This window comes from Halyomorpha halys, unplaced genomic scaffold, assembly GCF_000696795.3.
Source record: "Halyomorpha halys isolate HHAL.00 unplaced genomic scaffold, Hhal_1.1 Scaffold210.1, whole genome shotgun sequence".
Taxonomy (NCBI): domain Eukaryota; kingdom Metazoa; phylum Arthropoda; class Insecta; order Hemiptera; family Pentatomidae; genus Halyomorpha; species Halyomorpha halys.
Window position 1 is genome coordinate 170,756 of NW_027113191.1, and position 11,058 is coordinate 181,813.

Here is an 11,058-nt window from a genome sequence, read left to right on the forward strand (position 1 = left end):
CAAGTGGATGTTGTGAGTACCGTAAGTACGGTGGGGTGCCAAGTGGATGTTGTGAGTACCGTAAGTACGGTAGAGCGCACCGCTACAGCCACATATACACTTATAATCCTATAATTAGGTCTTTTTTTCAAATTATGTATATTTCAGTTTAAATTAAATGAGTAGTCCAATCTCTAAAACAATTTAAAAATTGTGTAGTTTTAGCGCCGCCAGGTGTTGTAGGCACCACCACTCCTCAATAAATATTTCATTTGATCGAATTAAAATAAATTATATCGATGTAGTCTATCTTTATTAATTATTTTTAATGTCCCATCCTAGCCATCGTCTGAAACAATCTTAACTACAATTTCACAGCTCCACATAAACTATTCAAAATTTATAATATATTAATCTATGCATAATAATATCTTTTTCACGTATATATAAATTATTTTAATTTTAAATTATGTTCCACTGCTATCAATAACTTATCAACAATAATTTCATTTTATATTCATTATTTTTATGTGTTGTTTTGGATCCAACGGGTAAATGTATCATCCTGAATAAATAAAAATTAAATAAACCAAAATCCCTTTGTCAATGTCAATTAATCATTACGGCAGTAATCATAACATATTATGTACAATAAAATATATGTGTGTGGGGCTTGCGTATTAAAAGTAAAATTTCTTAGGAAATTTGTTTAGATTTTATTATTTCAGGATAAGCAAATGGAATCTGATTGATGGGAATGTCTCATAATTAAACTAAATATCTTTTTTTCTTTCATTTAATAAATATTCTATAATATATATTGGAAGCGTATGATCCATGTCAATTCGCTCTAAGCGTCTAAAAAAGTATGACTTGAAAAATATAAATCCTAATACATACCAAGATGTTTTCAGATCTGGTTGGAAACACTGTCAGCTACTGATAGAGTAGCACAACGATATGACATATATTATATTATGATATATAAATAAACAAAAAAGTAAAAAAAAAAACCCAATCTCAGATAAAGCTCATGAAAAACGTTGGAGACGGACTAATCGTTCGCGCACAGGTATCTATAAAATAAAATTGATAAGTAGATAAGGAATAGTTGGACTTTAACCTCTTTTTCAGGGTCAGCCATTACTCCACGTTCTAGATATTGCACAGGCGGGTTATTGCAGTCAATATCGTCTAGAAATTTAGTAGTTTTTTGTATAACTTGAATTTATTTTTACAATCAGGGCCCTGTTTCATAATGAAAGCTAATAGTAGTTCAAAATACAAGTATTGAAACAACGTGTTAATTACATTAATTCTTATTTTTTTCATAATAAGGATGACTATTAGTGATATTACAGGAGTTAAAAAGTACTAAAGTACAAGTTACTATTGTACAAGTCAGTGTAATTGTATTAAGCTAAATCGACAAGGCTAATAGTATTAGTTTGTACTTTATTATGAAACAGGGCCCAGAATCAACTCCATGACATAGACTGCTTGAATATCTTTGGTCAGTGGATAGGAAATTGGTCAGTGGTCAGAATAGTCCTATCATAAGAACCAGATTTATTAAAGTTATTTAGATATTCCTAGTTTATAAGTTTAAATGACTATTTACATAGTCCTAGTTTATATGTTATAAATGACTATTTACACAGTCCTAGTTTATACGTTATAAATGACTATTTACATAGTCATAGTTCACATGTTATAAATGACTATTTACATAGTCATAGTTTACACGTTATAAATGACTATTTACACAGTCATAGTTTAAACGTTATAAATGACTATTTACACAGTCATAGTTTATACGTTATAAATGACTATTTACATAGTCATAGTTTACACGTTATAAAAAAAAAACATTTAGAGTGGATGAGCCTGAGAAAAAGGAAACACATCCAAAATCTGAGCTATATTATCATTTCCGAGGCAGGTCTGAGCCCAATTAGTGTGGCGGTGGTGAGGGTTGAAAATGAACTTGTCAAAATTACCAGCCTGTATTATTTAAAAAATATATAATTTCCAATAAATATTATATTTAAAGGTTAAATATATATAAAAAAAACCTCTAAATAGCAGCATAAATAAAATGTGTGTTTTCATCAACAAACAAAAAAAAAATAATATAGCTTCTTGAATAAAAGAAAAAATATATTTCTTAAAGCCAATATTTATAAGCCATCGCACACAAAAAAAAAAAAAAAAAACTAATAATAAAATTGCCATACCTTAAAATACAAATAACGAATACATACAAATTGAATCTAATTATTACTTTTAATAATTTATCTAATAAATTGTTGTATAGACATTTTAGCATCACTTCAATTTAAAAAAATAAATAAATATAAGAAGGTCAGGGTTGCGGTAAAAAAAAATATTTTAATGTCCGACGTTTCGCCCCACTTTGCAGGGCTTCATCAGGGCTGTTGAAAAGCGAAAGGTTGAACGGCTCTTATCTTCTTATTTTAATTTAAATTTTTACGGTCAACTATGTATACATATATAAAAAAAATAGTTTATCATACTCGGACTGGAACCCGGGATCTCTAACTTGCCGGGCGCAGGTCATCGAGTGAAGTGATGTAGAGTCCTATGTTCTGTGTACCGACTACCGCGATGTATGGGCTGAGCGGTGAACGCAATAATCATAAGTAGTGGGTCGATTCCAGGTCAGCTCTAAGTAAAGTGCCGATAACTGACTGAAGGGCTTAGTCCAAGTCCTAATACACGTATAGTGTACCGGCTTAGTTCCTACTCTCATACTATAATCAATGTAACAATACAACAAAAATAAACAATATCTATGTACGAACGTAACACGTACGTAATACGTAATTATATACTCAAATTTATTAACTATGATAATAAGTACAAAATATAAATCACATCAATATTTTATTTCTTTTCACACGGTGGGCATACCAATTTGATTGTGAGGGATTTACACTTTACACTCAAATAGACTGAAAAGCAGTAATCTCACGTCGGTGGTAATGATAGTCATGGATGATATTTAGATGTTTATAAATTTATATATTAGAAACGATATTTATTACAAGATACTCTTAAATTAGTACAAGTAAAGCAAAGGAAGAAAATTAGGTGTTGAGGCCAACAATATAGGGTACCTTGTATACGTTTTATAATTAAGTGCGTTCTGAACAAAAATGCTTATTAGTCGGGCTACCACGGCCAATTGGGTACTCTACACGTAGCAACGCCGCTATCTCCTGGTCTCTATTATAACAGCTTAGAGCTCATCTGATGGCCCCACTTGACACAACCAACCTGATAACACGTGAGCTACTATTGTCTTTAGGCAAACGATGTATATTAATATTTATACAATTTGTTGTATATAATTTAATTTCGAACAAGTAACAACCATGTAGTATATTTTTATAATCATAAATGTATTATTTGAATAGATCAAGATTACAATAGAATCTTTTGATCTATTAAAAGCGAACGTCTTAAACGTAGCAACTCTCGATGGCGTTTAATAAACCAGAGAGTTGACTAAGCAAAAATTGGCAAACTCCAGTTCGAATCACCTCCTCAGAAAAATCTCCTCCCTTGGGGGCATTGGGTTACAATATTCACGGCGAATCTCTACATATTAGAGACATTTGTGAATATGTATATCGATCAATGCATTTCACTCTGACTTCTCGGGATCTCTTCTCCTTCCTTAGCCTTTTCTTTTTTTCGTAAGGACCTTCATCTAGTTCCTAAAGGACCTGATATTATCTTCACGATATATAGGCTAGATTCCTTCAGAGTAAAGTTTCCATTCTGTGAGGATTTATGGCTAATTCCCGTAAGACTCGTCCTGTCCATTCATCTCCTAACCTGTGTGAACATTCATTGTCGAGGCCTCCTGGCCTGTGTCTCCATCTTAAATTGGAGACTGAACTGATCAATTACACAACTTCCTCGACAGAAGCTCTACAGTCATCTTTACACTGGATCTTGGCCGAGGGTTCCATGTTCCATAAGGCACCCTAACTTCTGTAGCGGAAGGAGCAAGAAGCCCAGCTCCAATCCACCCGGCACAGGTATGACAAGACATATGGCAAAGACCCCTATAATATTAATAATTGCTAATACCTTTATACATAGCAATGTATATGATGGTTAAAATAATGTTATATTGGGGCTGTGAGGAAAAAAAAGGAAGGGAGCTATTGGAGGAAGGGAGGTAGAAGCGCTATTGGCACTCACAAATCCAACCGTGGTCGTACTCACCGACACGAGGCTGCAAGAGCGACCCCCTCACTTCTGAGGATATGCAGTAGCTACGGATGACGTACATGACCCTCACGGCAGAGTTCTCGTAGCCATTCGCTACGGAACGACGTGGAAGAAGATGCCGCCGCCTATGAACATCGAGGACGTCCGGATAAGTCATCTCACGATTCAAGTGCGGGTGCACCAATCCACCCACAAATCGGGAATTTACCGGCGTCCTAGAGGGTCGGTGAGAGAGCTACGGCAAATCATCCATAAAAAAAAACCAACCATTGGGTAGTTGGAGATTTTAACGCTAGACACATCCTATGGCATAACTCTAATGCGAACCAAACGGGCAGACAATTAGTCAAAACCGCCTTCACAGTAATCCATCTAAGCATTTTGGGATACTTTCCGCCATTTTGGGACCGGATAGACATCAACAATAGACCTCCTTCTGTCCAGACAGCCATATCGGGTCACGGGTTGTTCTGTGACGGATTTCATCACATCTGATCACCGGCCGGTTATATACGAGATCCAAGGCAGAAGCCCTGAACCGGCGACGGAGAGATTCAATTACCGTGAAATCGACTGGGGTAGGTTCAAGAGGGAGATATGCCATAGGCTGCAAGAAATCTTGACTTTACGTACCACCGAAGATGTTGACACATACATCAACCACTTCACACTAGCAGTCGTAGAGTCAGCGAAGCTAGCCATTAATCCCGATAAATGGAAACATCCAATCTTTTTTCCAATCCTCAAGCCGAATATAATAGAAGCAACGGCCATGATATCCATCGACTGCACAAAGGCATTCGACTCCGTGTCTCACGGCATACTCGCGGACCTGGAGTGCCCGGAACAGCTCTACAGTTTGACTGCCTCGTTTCTAAACAGCAGGACCATCGCTGTGCGGATTCGTAAGGAACACTCAACATCTATCCCACTGACTTGCGGAGTGCCTCAACACGTTGACACCTGCTCCTCCTCCGGGGCGTTGGCTTCACACTACATAAGGTCACGTAGTATTAGGATTAAGTTTTTTATTAGATTTAAGTTTATTAAATTCAGAAATAATGTGTGTCCCAACACATTATACACTTTTATAAATGCGCACTACAAAACTAATACACTCCAAAAGACTCCTTAGAATGTAGATTTTCTACAGAAAAAGGAGAAAATAGGGTGTTTTTTTAAGCCCGATAGAACTTGAAATTGTAAAAAATAACACAAAAAATTAAATTGTAATCAAAATTTTTTTTTTATTCGAAAGACAATACGTGACATTAACATTTGAAAATGATTTCGGGCATATGGGCACCGCGGCTGTTCTTGACGAAGCGCATTCTGGACGTCCAATTTTGGGCCACTTTTTCGAGCACTGCTGGCCGTATGTCACGAATAACACGAACAATGCTGGCCTCCAAGGCGTCAATTGTTGCTGGTTTATCAGCATAAACCAGTGACTTCACGTAGCCCCACGTAGGAAATAATCGAGAGGTGTCAAATCGCACGACCATATGCGGCAATTTTGCTTATTAACAAACCCGTTAAGCCAAAAATGCGCCTCATCGCTGAACACAATTTTACAGAATGCGCTTCGTCAAGAACAGCCGCGGTGCCCATATGCCCGAAATCATTTTCAAATGTTAATGTCACGTATTGATCTTTCGAATAAAAAAAAAATTTTGATTACAATTTAATTTTTTGTGTTATTTTTTACAATTTCAAGTTCTATCGGGCTTAAAAAAAGACCCTATACATTGTTTGTAAATATGCCATTAAAATTTTGTAGGGGTTTTGAAGAAAAAAAAAGGTCTAATTCTTCATTAATCCACAAATATCCAAGGTTTAGTCGTATAGGGTGACGTACGCTCTGCTTGAGATAGTTTCAGCTGACAGCGATCCTGAATTCGAATGAGTTGTTTTTATTTTACGATCACCGAAGAAATGGTCACTCTCCTTCAATCCTCTTTCCTTCTCTCCATCGTAGGACCAGGTGGCTAGCTACGGTCTGGGCTTACATACCTCCTCCGTATCCACCAGAAGAGCAGAACGAATGCACCTTCCTGCACGGCCTGGCGGTTAACTATCCTTCAGGCTTCCATACCTCTCTCGTACCACCAGAAATAATATCCGGGAGGACGAGGGTAGAATCCTCTGAGATATAACAGTTGCCACCGTACTCAACTAATTCCCATGCAGACGATAATGTATAATGTATGATGCCCGAGGAGTCCAGAGCAATATGTTTGGCTAAGATCGCAATCTCCCTAATGCTAACATCAGTCTTCTAAAAATCTCCTGTTATTATTTGGAATTGCTCCAAAGGTAGACACAAATGAAACGTTTTTAATGTTTTTACTGTTTCATTTGTTACGGTATATATAACATAAAAGTTCAAACTATAGTGTTGTTCTCTACATTAGCTTCGAAGTGGTCACAACAAATACTTCATCAAGCAGTGCCAATCGATATATTTACAGTTTGCCACAGAGCACCTTTCAAAGATATAAAATTAATTTTATATTACAAGTTAACACGCGAGATCCGAACCTGCGTATTTTGGATAGATATATTCGTTTTACCTTTCCACTCCACCCGCCTGATCAAGTATTATTCTCATATCACGCCGTTGGATCCGAGACCAGAGTTGAAACTCCGGTCTTAAGGAACACATCTATATCTGCGTATCCGTCGGTGCCAATACAGTAGGCCTTGTCGAAGCAAGAACTCTTTTTCTCTGAGGAGCTTTATTAGCTGTCTGTTCCAATATTAATCTTAATCATTATTTTGCTTTAAAAGAGCATAATTCCTTAGAAAGTACAATGCAAGAAGTTTACATTTTTTTCCCATCCTGAATCTAGTTTTTCTGTTTTAAATTTCTCAACTGATATAGGATAAAGTAAGTTAACCCGGTTTAAATTTTATAATTTGCAAAAATTAATGTATATAACAACTTCATCAACTGATTACTTACTCGTGGGACTAATATTTAAATTACTAAATAAGAGTCAGGAAAAGAGAAACAACAATATCAAAAATCTCCATCCTCTACAAACTGTTACAAATACTGTTTAGGTGCCTGAATTGAGTATGTAATGCAAATGAAAATTAAAGAAATAAAATAAATATTATATATCATTCGTAATAAACATTTTATGAATATTAGGTTATATATAATATTGTAAGGTCATGGTAATGGCGATTTCCACTATTATTTGTCATTAGTAAATGACACATTTTTCCAAATTTATAGCAAAATTTAATATTACTTCATTGGAATTTAGAGTGGATTCTTTGAGAATTTCTTTTATTAATTACTTCTTTTCGAATACATTTTATGGAATGACAGTTTATTTGATTTCAAAGAAAGCGAAACAAGCTATATTGTTTATATTGAAATTAAATGCGCACTTGTAGATATATTTTCCTCTTGACGTAGCAATTACCTCTTTGCTTCCATGTTCTTGGTAATTCTGACTTGTTTGCTCTTTGGTTTTCGTTGTAAAGCCTTCTTAAAGAGCGGTAGAACTTAATTTGAAGTTTTGTTCAGGTCTGGTGTTTGTTCATGTATAAGTTCAATTTTCAGTTTTCGGAATTACTCGACAAACATTTATTTTAGGATTTTTAACGTAAGATATTTTTAAGTTTAGAGATCATTCATTTAAAAAAAAAATATCAACCCTTCTTTCTTAATTTTAAGCGCAAAGGTAAGTATTAAAAATCGCTTACACTTTATCCTTTTACTTTTCATTTGCGATTTTCTAAGTCTCTAATATTTCTTTTAATACCTGAAATACTCTCCATTGTGTTTTTACCATCCATAATTAGTATGTTGAGATCCTACCAACATGACACCAATTCATCAATAAATCAAAAAGAAGTTGTCACAAATCAGTCAAAATAAGCATTGTATTTGTCTTAAACTTTCAACATTAATGATTTGGATGCTAGTATATTGTAGTTCTATATGGATTCTGTTTTTTTTTTAAATAATAGGTACATAAATGTCTCACTTTCTTTTAATAGTGGCATATCTAACGAAAAAATATTTTGTTTTTAGACTGGTTATTTTGTGCCAGCCTTGTAAAGTTTAGGACAGTCTGTAGAGGGACCCCAGTAGAAAAATAACTACCATATACTGTACCATTTGTGTAATATGTCCAATTTAAAATAAAATTAGAACTTTTATTTAATCAGATATACCATTATCAAAGCAAAAAGCAATATAATGTCTGCTCAAATTTTACATTATCTTAATCTCACTCTATGCTTTTTGTTTTATATAACTTTATTCCATTGGAATGAGTCATTACCCATGTAAATTGTAACATATTACAACTTCATAGCGGAAACTATTATAGTTGGGGTCATGACAGCATTTACTGTTACACTAGGTCCAGTGTGATAGTCACATTTTGGGGCAGTGAAGCTAATAAGTTCAAATAGCTAAATAGTTAAGGACTATTTACACAGTCACGAAAGCAAACTGCTATGATATAAAGTATATGTGAGTCGCCATCAAGACAATATTTATTGTTGTAGCAGTACAGTAATACTATCAGGTCTGGCATTATAGTTTTCAATATCTGTGGTAGAAATTGAGCTACATAATTTTTGTATTTAATCTTTAACTTGATAGGTGCTATATTTTATTCATTTTCAAATAAAAATTGAAAGTGATCAATGTTTTTATTAAAAATTATGGGAAAACTATTACAGAAATTAATATTTTGTAGCCATTATCTAAAAATGTGTAAATGATATGTCTGGTCTATTTTCAACCTCTAACTTGAGTGTTATTCATTGGAAAAAAATAAGAACTATTCTACTTCTTTGCTCTACTGAAGCCAATGCCTTGGAGGCTATATTTCTATCCAAATCTGTGAATCTGAATATTTACAGAATAGATTTATTAGTAGTAAACAAAAAATTTTCTCCCTTACCATGTTTGACTGACCCCTTAAGTAATGTACTTTAAAAATTTGTTTTTGATATACAATGATTGTTTCAATTCACTAACTGGTTTAGTGAGTTATTATGATCACTGTATCACAAAAATCGTTATGCCCATGAATCTGTTTTTATTAAGAATGCCCTGTGTTTATTTCTAACTTTATAAATAGAAAATTTATGATGAAAATCTTGATAATTTTAACAATGTCTAAAAAATTTTGGGGTGCATAAATAAATAATAAATTAAGGTTATTAAAAAAATGAAAGCTGTACTACTACAAGCCATGAAGGGTGAGGGAAGTAGAGAGTAATTTGTTAGGAAGTAGGGACCAATGGTTGTGTAAGGAGCTGATTTGGTCAGAATCGTACTTGACTGCCCAAGTAAGGGTACCCTTACCATGAGGCTGGGTGGATCCTGGAAGGCACCACAACTCATGGCTAAGTGAAACAGAAAATAATTGTCTGCCACATCCACATTTAAACTCGGGTCCTTTAAGTTGATACTACAGTGCCTTACCTCTGAGCTTCCCGCTTCTGACTTAAAGGTTATATAAATATATATTATGTTGATATAAAATGAAGACAAGAAGAGGAAGGAGAGTGGATGATTAAAACTGTCCTTAGAATGGGACTTTCTGCTAGTATTGTGGTCATCCGACATTACAAGTGACAGTTGTGAATAAATACTGCTTTAGAACTTGTAATATCTAATCTGTTCAAAATTAGAGTACCGATTTTGAACTGTGGTATGTTTCTAAATGATGATAAATTGTCAAGTCCAAAATCATTACAGCTGTCAATTCTATGTTTAATATTTTGCAGGCAAAAATAATATATTGAGGCCAACACATGAAAATTAATTTATTTTATTCTATTAAGCTCAGATTTGGGGCCTTCGATATTCTGACTAAATGAAATTAGCCTAACTTGGTTTTTTGAAAGTTTATTTTTTTTTAAGTTAGGGCACGCCTTCTTGGTAATAAGAGTTGAACTTAAAATATCTCACTTTCGATACAAAATTCTTAAAACAGCGCTTGGTAATATTGGTTCATAAAATATTACTAATGAATGACAGAGCAAGCTTCATAAAATTTATTCTCTAAAAATGAAAGAATATTGTAATAACAGACAACAGAAACAAAAATAAAACTGGGTCAGTTAGTGGGATAAATGGCTTTCAGAAGTAGATGAAAAAAGAATTCTTCTGGAACTCGACCTTAGATTATTTAAAAGTTTGATAGCATTAGTTTGCTATTATCATTCAAACAAATCCAACTTTCAATAAAATATTTATTGTAAAAAAAATAAAATACTCACCCCGACATCTAACCATGCTTAATGCTTAATGACAAATAACCCTTCTAAATAAATTTAAATTTTGACACAGCCACAACTCTCAGGCAAATATATTATTAAAATCAAGTTTTACTACCAATCTTACATATTAAAACTGCTTAATAAGTGTACTATATTTAATTTTTAAAAGCTCGAAAGATCTTTTCCACTTATTTGTTATTTGCCCAATTTGCAAAGGCTACAGGTTATCCTATTTACTGAATATTATTCAATATAAGAGAGACATTATGAATCAATTGTTAACATCAACAAATACTACCATCTTAAAAAACATTTACCATTATTTAAATAATGTTCTATGAATTAGAGCCTTTATAATGAACTTCTAATTCATAATTGCTTGTGCTTGTGATTGTCATTTGTCTATGGAAGATAGTTTTTCTCTTTTTTACTTATATCAAAATAGTATCAAGTTTGGCAACACATGATATTATTTTGATCGTGATGAGAGAAAGAGGAAGGGAGGGAGCGAGAGAGAGAGAGAGAGAGAGAGAGAGAGAGAGAGAGAGAGAG

At 33.9% G+C, this 11,058-nt stretch overlaps 2 protein-coding genes across 6 annotated transcripts in view; one reads left to right on the forward strand and one right to left on the reverse strand.

Moving 5' to 3' along the window:
* The window catches only part of LOC106679605 (androgen-dependent TFPI-regulating protein), a 27,222-nt gene extending 26,186 nt beyond the window's left edge, over positions 1-1,036 (reverse strand). For 2 of the 3 annotated variants that reach the window (XM_014418854.2, XM_014418855.2), the window contains exon 1: positions 880-1,034. The gene's annotated coding sequence lies outside the window, so the exon portion shown is untranslated. Of the gene's footprint in view, positions 1-879 lie in introns of all 3 variants that reach the window. The other variant, XM_067050773.1, reaches the window with a different exon arrangement.
* A 6,703-nt stretch (positions 1,037-7,739) lies between these two features.
* LOC106679607 (52 kDa repressor of the inhibitor of the protein kinase) overlaps positions 7,740-11,058 on the forward strand; it is a 37,328-nt gene continuing 34,009 nt past the window's right edge. For 2 of the 3 annotated variants that reach the window (XM_024359773.2, XM_014418861.2), the window contains exon 1: positions 7,747-7,943. The gene's annotated coding sequence lies outside the window, so the exon portion shown is untranslated. Of the gene's footprint in view, positions 7,944-11,058 lie in introns of all 3 variants that reach the window. The other variant, XM_024359772.2, reaches the window with a different exon arrangement.